General features: G+C 35.8%; 2 long non-coding RNA genes across 2 annotated transcripts; both read left to right on the forward strand.

The window, feature by feature from the left end:
• Nucleotides 1-575: 575 nt before the first annotated feature.
• LOC139720884 (uncharacterized) lies at nt 576-4,740 on the forward strand. Its single transcript, XR_011710193.1, has 4 exons — nt 576-648; nt 1,236-1,286; nt 1,957-2,010; nt 4,605-4,740. It is a non-coding gene; the product is annotated as an uncharacterized lncRNA (long non-coding RNA).
• Nucleotides 4,741-7,447: 2,707 nt separating this feature from the next.
• LOC139720885 (uncharacterized) lies at nt 7,448-10,336 on the forward strand. The gene is made up of 3 exons (XR_011710194.1): nt 7,448-7,523; nt 9,271-9,396; nt 10,242-10,336. It is a non-coding gene; the product is annotated as an uncharacterized lncRNA (long non-coding RNA).
• Nucleotides 10,337-11,245: the final 909 nt, after the last annotated feature.

Consider the following 11,245-nt stretch of genomic DNA (forward strand, 5'->3'; position numbering starts at 1 on the left):
TTCAAATAAAGAAACGTAAATAAGCAAATGACATCTTGAAGCTTAATTTCCATCGGCACAATTTCATATTTGAGTCTAAGATTTAGGATTACTAGCAATTGCATTATTCACCCATTGACGAGCAAATTATATAGAGACTGAATTCGTAGTCGTGGTGTCTGTCAATAGTGCAACATCCCGGGCCACTCACGCACAAGTGTTTGTTCATGCCTATGATTCATGTGTTCATCTGCAATTACTTGCTCTTGATTAAAAACATATAATGTGAATGGGCAACTGGTAAAAAATAAGATGTAACTTGGGTACAAATGTTATGAATCGTACAGTACCAACATCCATGCTCTATAGAGCTGAAGTCAATGCAGGGATGAAATACACTTGTAGCAATAATTAGAACAAAAAAGTGCCTTGATCTGTTGATGTGCTCTTTTTTGATAAACATGTCCTTGCATTCATGCAAACGTGTCAGTATCTCACACCCTATTATCTCTCTTTCTGCATACATTACGTATCTTGAATATAAGCAATAGAATAATTTCATGAAAATAATGTATGGCATTCTTACCAAAGGGTTGTCAACCATGACCGATGATACGCCTTTCCAAAGCACAGGCACGACCGTACCGTTAGTGACAGACGGTAAGACAGGTATGTGTCATATTCTACATTTTGTGAGATAAGTAGATATGCAAACAACTAATTGAAACATTATTTAGCTTATTTGTTTTATCAAAACAATACTATATTACGCTGAGCTATCAAAAGTTGCTCAGAAGTATATCATATACTTATCGATCTGCACATTATTTTGATATGGATTTTAAGCTGTGGTGTCTGTTAATAGCTACTTCATGATTAAGAATGATTACGTCTTTGCGTTTGTACAAGAATAATCCACGGTGAATGTGTGTGTGTGTGGGGGGGGGGGGTGGAGTTTACGTTCACGTTTGTGTGTGTATGTACATTACACACTGGTTTTTATTTCCATAGGGTACTGATGAGGAAATAGAGTTGATCCATAGAGCTGTATTATTTGATCGAACTGTCTCATAGTATACTTGTCCACGAGCCAAAATGAATATGTCGGAAGTGTGGTGGGGTTTTTTATGTCTTATTCCGGGATTGGTTCGATGATTTGGTGTTAGTCTAATGCCAATTTTTACTTCCTTGTATAGTGCTGACATTGCACACAATTCACGACTTGTAAACTGTAATATCACGTTCTTATCACATAGAATATCCACACCACACAACAGACGAACCAAAAGTTCCAGATATGAAGACAGGTATGTGCTATCTCGCACTCTGAAAAGGAAAAAAAAATATAGTATTGTATATATATATATATATATATATATATATATATACAACATGTATACATATATGAAATGAAATGAAATATGTTTGCATATATATATATATATATATATATATATATATATGTGGGGGGGGTGCTTGTTTATAATGCACATGTACTATAATTTTATTTCGCAGCAATTAAAGTCATTACTGGATTGGGAGTTTCGTGTTTGGTGAAAAGTTGATTGGATGGTATAGTGGTTACTTGATTTGGTACATCAGTTTGTATCTGATCCAATGTGAGCTTCTTGGTGCCATACTATGGCAATGGTATGTATACATTGATTATAACTGATTGTCGTACTAGATGGTACTTCTCAATGGGAAGAAAAAGAAAGAAAGAAAGAAGAACAAGAACAAGAACAAGAACAAGAAGAAGAAGAAGAAGAAGAAGAAGAAGAAGAAGAAGAAGAAGAAAGTGATATACGCTTTCGGAGTAGTGATGCATGGGCTTTATTTTTTTCCGGGATTGGTGGGATGATTTTGGTGGCGGTTTAGTGCCAGATTTGAACTTCGTTGTATATGTTAACTTCACCGGAGTTATCGTATTGTATTGAACTGCAATATATCTTTTTTTTTTCTCTTTTCATGACTTAGAATATGCATACCAGACAAAACCAGACGTACCAAAAGTGCCGGACATGAATACAAGTATGTGTAAATTTGTACTACGTGAAAACAACAACAACAAATCAAAACTATCCACATCATATCCCTGATTTCCCTGGATTAATTTATACATGTATATATGAAGAGTTTGTTTGCAAAAACCGATAAGTCCATATTTGTCAAATGGAGATATTTGCCATTAAAGATCAAGAAATATAAAGAGAATAATAAGAAAATGTTTGCTTCTTTTGACCATTACTTCAAAAATATACCTTTATATGTAGTGACCAATATATCATTTAAAAGGTATTATTTTGTACTTTAAGACAAAGACCGTACTTCAAAATCTTCAAAAATGGACGTATCGGTTTTTGCAAACAAACTCTTCATATATATAGAATATATATATATGTAGAAATTATATTGACTATATATATATATATATATATATATATATATATATATATATTAAACAATATATCAGTGGCCCGGGGCCACTAAGGATTGAATTTCTTGACCCGAACGGACAACCAGAGAAAAAAGTTGCTTTTACGTGAAGTTTGTGGAAAGTTTCCTTTCAGATCCTAAATGAATCCAATGTAGCGTCATCGCTGGATATAGCAAGAAGGCTACAAACCAAAGAGGCGGAAGGACATTAATTCCTGACAACCTTCACCCTATGCCACAAGCATTATATCTCTAAAATGTCTTTATACGCTTTTTAGTTGTCAAGGAAACAAACTCCATAGGCACGTCCACAGCAGCTGAGTGCCCAGTTTTTACTTAATGTCAAAGACTAAACATCGATATTGAAAATGTTGATGGAAAAAAATCCAAAACGTGTTACCGGTATATCACCAGCTTGTCTCACGTTACGTCTAGGTACAGGCAAGGGTACATTGGGCCGAATGCATAAATGCTAGCAATTGCTTGTGCTAGCCTTTTACTCGAATCCGCATGCATAAAAACGAGCAATTGCTTGCGAGCAGAAGCTTTTGCTAGCAAGTACAAGCAGTTGCTTGTTGCCCGCAAGCAATTGCTTAGAGACCAGGCATTTGCTTAAAAACGTATGTATAAAACATACCTTTTGCTAGTTCTTGCTTGCAATTGCTTACGATTTTCCAAGCTCTATAAAATGAGCTTGAGCTTTTGCTTAGCTGGGACGTTCCCTTTTAAGTATCATTTTCATATTCATGAAAGAAAAACCACACTTGTGAAGGAGTGGTATAAATCTACAAGAAATTACTCATAAGTAGAGTAAAAAACTTTTTCATTTCAACAACGGGAATGTCTAGTGGTTAGCACGTAAAATGTGATGAAAAACAGGTAAGATGTCTGACTTCGGTGGAGAGCAAAGAGACCCGCTCCACGTGCGATCTGGAAGATCCGGGCTGCTGTAAGCAGGGATGGGAATCAGCCAGTAATACATGTGTGTGTACACTTGTGTGTGTGCTTCTGTGTGTGCATTTATGAGTGTCATTTCATAGCTCTTCTGCTATGTCACCGTGTATGTCAGGAAATGTTTCCGCACACATTATGCCCTTTCAAATACGTGCTGCCACACTCCTTTGTTCTTGTGTTCGCACAGGCGTGACGACCCTTTTGTTGAAAACGCAAGCAATTGCTTGTGCGGGTCAAGCAAAAGGTATAAGCACAAGCAAAAGTTTATGCATATGGATTAAGCAATTGCTTGGGCTAGACCTTCTGCTAGACGAGCTTGTGCTTTTGCTTGTTTTATGCATTCGGCCCATTGTAAATGTACAAACTTGTTGCAAGCAAGGAACTCGTTCCAATGGTTGTAGCTCCATGGCAAATGTTGTAGTTGCATTAGATTTCCACTTGCCTTGACGTAGTTGAAAGTTAGGCAGCAAATTCGGATTGTTCTATAACAATAAAATCAACCGTAGGATTATGGACAAGTTCGATGATCGTCATACTTGGTGTGATACTACTTGATAAAAAAGAAATCCACATAACCCAAAATTGCAATTTGGATATGAGGACAATGATGTCAAAACTTTGAAATGACAAATTCCTTGCAACCAATTTACAGTGACGCCATTTTAGTGTAATCTGGTTTGATACTCAATAATATTTTGACGTGCTCATCCCGTTCATCGTTTAAAGGTACTATGCACCATTGGGAGCAGTGGTCTAAAAACAAAAAATGTTGAAATTATCTTATTTGGTGCATATTATGTATAGGTCAATTGTATCACAAAACATCCTACGACATAAAAATGTTGCAGATAAGCCTGAAATATTAGGAGATATCATTTTTTTCTTAATAATCTACATGATCTATAAGTGTAGACGGTTTAGTCTAGAAACAATGTTATCATATCTGTTGTTTACATTTTTTAAATATATTAAGCAATATTTGATATTGATTATACTAATACAAGTTTATACATTGGTTGTTTCTATCACTAACTCACATTTTAGAACTATTTTGAAGCACTATCAAGCTAGGTTTTTATTTCATATGCAAATTGTAGATAATGCCTTCAAAACTCGGGAAATTCTTACTGTCTTTAAAGGAATTGTTCTTTCATTTGAGATTCCAGCTTCAATGTCATCATTCCGTTTTGTTTGTTTGTTTGTTTGTTTGTTTGTTTGTTTTGTCTTGTCTTCAGTGTCTACCGAAGATGACACCTGGTGGTCACCGTGGACTGCTTGCAGTCGATCATGCGGGACGGGTACTCGGTTCCGCTATGCCGTTTGTAAACCTGAAACCAAAATTTCCGACTGCAAGAACGGTCGCAGTATTGCTTTGCAGCACCAAACCTGCGGACAATACAACAGTTGCAAAGGTTTGCTGTATACTTCTTCCTGTTAAATTGATTTCCGGATATGTTGGAGAACTTTGTTGTTTGTTTGTTTGCTTGCTTAATTTTGTCTCTTGTATACTACTTATCTATGTTCTGAATTTTTTTAAATGACGTGTTTTCGAGAAGAACTCCGAATCCAACTGTCAAGAAAAAAAAAATGGAACTATTAATTTCTTAGTGTACATAAAAATATATTTTTCCTTTACTCCCCAGCGTACTGCCGACGAGTCTGTCTAAATGGTGGAAGGTGCGTTGGCCCTGCAGATGAATGTCTGTGTCCACGAGGCTATTTCGGATCACATTGTCAGTTTTGTAAGTTTGTCGTTAGGTGTTCGTAACCATGAATATGCAAATTAGGTGAACTACTGATGCCATCAGCTGGTTCCATCAGCTTACAATTCTTACATTGGTTTATGCACAGAAATATCATTAAAAAATTCACCCAGCGGGCTACAGCTGCCCTCTGTAAAAGGAACAGGCTATAGTAGCAATGTTAAGAGAAGGATTATAAGAAGACTGTATAGCCAAAATTCACAGTGGGACAATGAGACATAAACACGACACTATTACAAGTGATGGTAGTATCAGACTCCATACTGCGAGGGACCAACAAAAGAATAATGTATTGGGCAGTAGACAAAACAATGGTGACAATGTATTATGGCCCACGTACAGAAACCTTTGTGGTGACCGTGCCTTCGCCTCCATTGTCCCCACCCTTTGGAATAAACTCCCTCTTCATATTCAGAATACCTCATCTATTGAATCATTTAAAATCCTTTGCAAAACTCACCTGTTTAATCAGTTGTATTTTTTTTTTTCTGGAGGCGCAGACAGTCAGTCACTGTATCACATGTGTTGTTTTTTCTTCTTTTTTTATGACTGTAATGTTGGTTTTGCATTGTCCTAATGTTGTGTTTTCTAGTATTTTTGTACGAATAGCACCAGTGCGCTTAGAAACACCAGTATAAAGCGCCATATAAGTGTAATAATAACAATGAAAATAATGATAGTATTAATAATAATAATGATGATAATGATAATAATAATAATAATAATAATAATAATAATAATAATAATTATTATTATTGTTATTATTATTATTACTACTACTACTACTACTACTACTACTACTACTGTTATTACGTGTCTACGATTTCTAGCATTGGATGAGATAAGGTTTTTAAACACGAAAATATGAATTAGATAAGTGTTTATGAAAATTGAATGTATATTTTGAATAATCTTCCCAGCATATTTCCGACGATTGTGTCTAAATGGTGGAAGGTGCGTTGGTGCAGGTACATGCATATGTCCACAAGGCTTCTATGGACCGCAGTGCCAATACAGTAAGTCATGTAATAGGGACGTACAAGCAAATTCATAAAATCATAGACATAAACAGCCCCGGGCCGATACTGAAATACTCCGTTAAAAAAGTATCGTATAACATGATTCAGGAATACTTAGGAATATATATACAAAGAAAAGGAGGGGTCGAATATCTACAAAGTAAAGCGATAACCAATGACCCTGAGATCTTATGTTTGGTAAATAACAGAATATTAAGACGTTTTCAGTTATTCCTGGTCACATTGAGCTTATCCATCGAATAACTTGATACTTACCTTGCTTTTTTATTCTATCAATCATTGCTATCATAAAGAAATACATAAAGAAAAGCTTAAATGTGTTTCATACAAACGAAGAGATTGCATGACGTCTAGTGTAAAATGCTATTGTGCGCAAATAATTATCCAATTAATAAAAGAAAAGACAAAACATGAATACACTGGTAAAGATGAGGGTAGTCGTACCTCAGTACCCGAACAATTAGGCCAATACTTGTGTGGAGGCAAAAGTTCCAATAATTTCTCGTTCACAAATAACAGTAATGATTCATGAGGCTGAAAGTGTAAGGTTTACCAAAATGAAATTGTTGTATATCAGAGTAAGGAAGAGGAAGTGGAGTATGAATTATCTAAAATGTTATTCGTAGACTCAAGTATATGATGGACTTGTCTCTTGACCCTTTCCTTTGGCTCATGTGTAAGGTTTAAAATACTGAAGTAAATTCCAGACTGCAATGCTTGTGTACCAATCAGCATACCATTCTAATGTTATCTCTTTAGGTTTACTGCAGTTTAATTCCAATTTATTTGTTACATTGTTAAATCAACGTTGATATCGTACAATTCTACGTTGAAAGTGATATTCCTGCCTGAAATTTCAAAGAATTCCGTTTGTTTGTTCCGCTGTCATTTACAGTGTCTGACTTCCAGGTTAATGTCAGGGCCAATGAAAAAATAAACCTAGACAATAATATCTACCAACATTAGTTACAAACATCCTAATTTTTCGTCAATCTACGGCGACATCAATTATTTTCACGGTTACCGTATGGACAATCACGTACATTAAGTTCGCGGCTACGATTGCAGTATCAGGACATATTAATAGGCCTACATCACAGAATGATTAGTCGAAGTTTAAATAACATCTATTGCATATAACTTTACAAACTCATATTATGTTTTGGACTTTTAGTTCTGCTAAAAAAAAAAAAAAAGATCCCTTCTAATATTGACACTACACACCACATGAACCATTCTCTACACCAAAATATATCGCATCTTTTATTTTTCCAGGCAAGTGTCCGCGAGGCTGTGCGAGAGGGTTTGTGTGTGTTGACTTTAACACATGTTTCCGTTACCACTCATCATGGTAAGTTCTCGATCAACTTTTGAAAAAGCAGGAAAGGGTATTGGCATTTATGCAATGTCATCGATTAATCGCTGTTTATTTGAGGCATTTGTATTGTTGTTTTGAAGCTAAAATAGATAATCGCGTCTTCTGACCTGTCAGGTTTAAAAATAAAAGTTATATTAAAACATGGTGTTTTAGAATAAAATCAATTATAAGATAATAAAATATACTAATGCTGTGGCATCAATCTGGAATCAATTTGGGGTCAACACCCTCGAATTGACAAGAAACCATCAAAAACATAGCATATATCCAAAAACAAGGTTAAATGCATTTTCTATGGAACCTTGCCTGGATTATGTGCCTCGCTTAGTTTTATATATTCACGTAAGATCTTCGGGTTTAATAAATAACAAGAAAAAAAAACTGCTGACAAGTTCTTTGAATGTGAACTGTTATCATTGCTATTAATTGTTCAATAGTCGTCCTGCAATTTTCTTTTTTATCATTGTAGTTTCTAAAGGCACGATGGCTGAGCATGACATTAGTGTTCTTTTTTTTTTTTTCATGTAACTCAGGAGTTTGGAAATGAAAGGATGAAAAAGTGGCAACCTTTAACCCACGTTTTTAAAACATAATCTATTGACTATGATTATCATTAATTTTATACCTCATATATAGAATCCTCTCATCTGATTGATTAAAAGTGGAGTCATGAAAATAGCTGTGCCCCAAATCAACTGTGCCCTGTAAATAGGTTTGGAGACAGTCGCGACCCCGTACACATAGATCGCTTATGTACGCACCAATGATACGACCGCCGCGCATTCCATCAGCGTGCTGTAAAAGAGACTAGCGGTCACAGGTCGCGATGAATTTGACCTTTCATTCACGTTCGCAGACGATTGACCTTTGCTTAGTCCTTGTTTAATTCAGGTAACCTTTTAACCAATCAGATAAGAAGAATCTATATTTTCGGTATATAAAACAAATAATGACAGCTTGACATTCGGGGCACAGTTAAAATTATGTAGGCCCTCGGTGATGTGAAAACCATAATTTTAACTGTGCCCCTCATAGCAGTCATTATTTGTATACTATAGCATCATATCGGAGTCTAGCAGACTGATCAATTAGTATAATTATGTTTTTAATTATAATGAATTGTCTTGAATTAACATTGATCAATGAGATTGTAACATCACATTAATGTCAGCCTTTCCATTTGTTAATGTGTGTGGGGTGTGTTTTGTTATAGATTTGGGTTGGGCTTGTCTGTTAAAACAAACGAACGCACACGCACACACAAGAAAAAAAAAATAACCCATTAACAACTGCACATATTAGGAGTGTGATAAGTCAAAGTTATTGAAAGGGGAGAATTATGTAAATATTTATGTGGATTGAGTGCATGAAGCAATATAAGTAGAGCATATGAGTTAGTTTGAGGAACTAGCCGGACACATCATTCAAAAGTTAAAGAAGTTTTAAATTCTCGGTGCCTCCATCGCTTGATGAGAAGACTATACAACAGTTCCTGACGTTACTACAAACTGTACATTCACTCAATTTACGCTTATACTTGGGAATTTTTCCCAATTAAGAAACAAATATACTCTTAAAAGGAGATTTGTCCTTTTTTTATCATTTAGATATTATATTTTCTTGTTAAAGAGGAGTAAACATATACACTTTCAGATGTGCTTGGTAAACTTCTTAAATTTTCACCAATCTCTCTCTCTCTCTGTGTGTGTGTGTTTTTTAGGCCTAACTGGTGCACATTTCAGTCATACAGACAAATCTTTGCAGTGACCTACGTGCAGCCGGTCATACAGAGATACAGAATATCATGCGGGTATCCAGAGTGGTTACAAACATGTGAATCGGCAAGGTACGTAGAACCGACTTGATAGTTTACTAATGCAGGCGTTGCACTGTCCCAAAATTGAGCAGAGACAGACGCAAATTCATCTCAGATCGCAGTAGCGGATCCAGGCGTGGGCGCACTTAATGGGAGCCCTTTAATTTTTGTTTAAAAAAAAAAGCAAAAAAAATGGAGGGGGGGGGGAGCACGCGCTCCCCCTTAATTCTGTAAATGGTCCGTCCCTGGATGGTATAAACTTTGGGTTATTCTTGAAACCATTTTGAGTCATCGTATGATGATGGGGTTTCTCCGAATCCGTGAGCGGTTTCAAAGTATTTAGCAAACCATGAGGTACCCCTAAGGTCTTGCAAATGTTCGTTCAAATGACAATTCTATGTTTGTATGGTGATCTTGTGTCAATTTCAGGGCAATATAACGCCACCATTAGGGAAGATTTTACTGGAATCACTCATCCCTTGAAATTGACACCACTCTTTTATTATTATCATTGAAATGGGGATCTTTGTTTGCCTTCGCCACTTATCAAAATCGACTAAATCTTTAACAAAGGAAATTGAAAATGTCAGGTCTACGGAAGGTATAATACACTAGATATCGTATACGCTGTTAGCGCATTATGTTGGAAAGACACAGAGAGCAAAGATTTGAAAGATAATTTGAATGAATGCGTTGAATAAATAATCATTTATCTTTCTTTTTTGTTTTCAGTGAGTAAGCATTTCTAAATCAAGTCTAACTTCTCATCATTTTGAATCAGCCGTAGATATTTATTATTCCCATTACTTTTTAGTAATGAAACATGAATAAGTATAGTGTTTACATTTCTCCTCATTTTTGCCTTCTAAATCCAGAGTGATTTACAGGATATACTACCGAACTAGCCAGCGAATAGCCTACAGATGCGCTTCCTATGGTTGAAATCAGCTCGGTGTGATCCAAACTCAATAGAAGTCTTTTGAAAATATGTCGTAATAGAATGTGCATGTAAGTTGTTGACGAAATGATATGATGCCGTAATGATTTACTCTCGGTGCTAGTTTAAAGTGCGAACTCTTTCACTCGGACCTTTGGAATGGAAATACATAATATATGTATATATATATATATATATATATATATATATGACCTTCTACTACAAAACCAACAAAAAGTCGCCAAAGGATGGATTCTTACGGGCAAATTCTGAAAGAGAACTGAAAAAAGTGGCTCTGAAGTACAGGGTCTTTTCAAGCGCTTAATCTTTACTAAGCCGTTCTACCTCTGCCATGAATGGGACAAAAATATGATGTGAACCACTGTAGCAACAACAATTAAGGTATTATTGGATTAATCTGAAATTGAGCATGCTCTATCAACACATTTTGTCCATGATTAATGTCAATTTTCAAAGCAGTAGCATCATCCTTAAAACACTGAACTAGGGCTTTCTATAGCTCAGTCGGTAGAGCACTGGGCTAGCATCCGGAGGTCTCGAGTTGGAATCCCGATGGAATCCCATTTCTTTGTTAATTTTTCCACCTTCAAAAAGTTATCAGAGTTGAAAGTGAAGAGCGTCCAAAGGATTTTCAAGAAATTTAAGGGGCCTCCAAGAAAAACCTAATCATACTACTCTGCCAAAAGGGGGTTGTAGAAAAAAACTGCTGAAAACCCACTTTCCCATTCAATTTATAACCCCAAAGTCAAGAGTAATGTAGACTAAGAACAGCTCTTTCAGAAAATATGGAAAACTCAAAATTGACTTGGTTTACCCGTTTCACCTTTCTTGAGTCCTCACGTAAAATCGAGGGGTGCGACTTTTTCATGTTTTGTAGTGCACGGCCACATGTATATTTATGTATATAATATTATATTCCTT

This window comes from Diadema antillarum, unplaced genomic scaffold (genome assembly GCF_040938485.1).
Source record: "Diadema antillarum isolate AM-2024a unplaced genomic scaffold, OU_Dant_1.0 scf00000134, whole genome shotgun sequence".
Lineage (NCBI taxonomy): Eukaryota > Metazoa > Echinodermata > Echinoidea > Diadematoida > Diadematidae > Diadema > Diadema antillarum.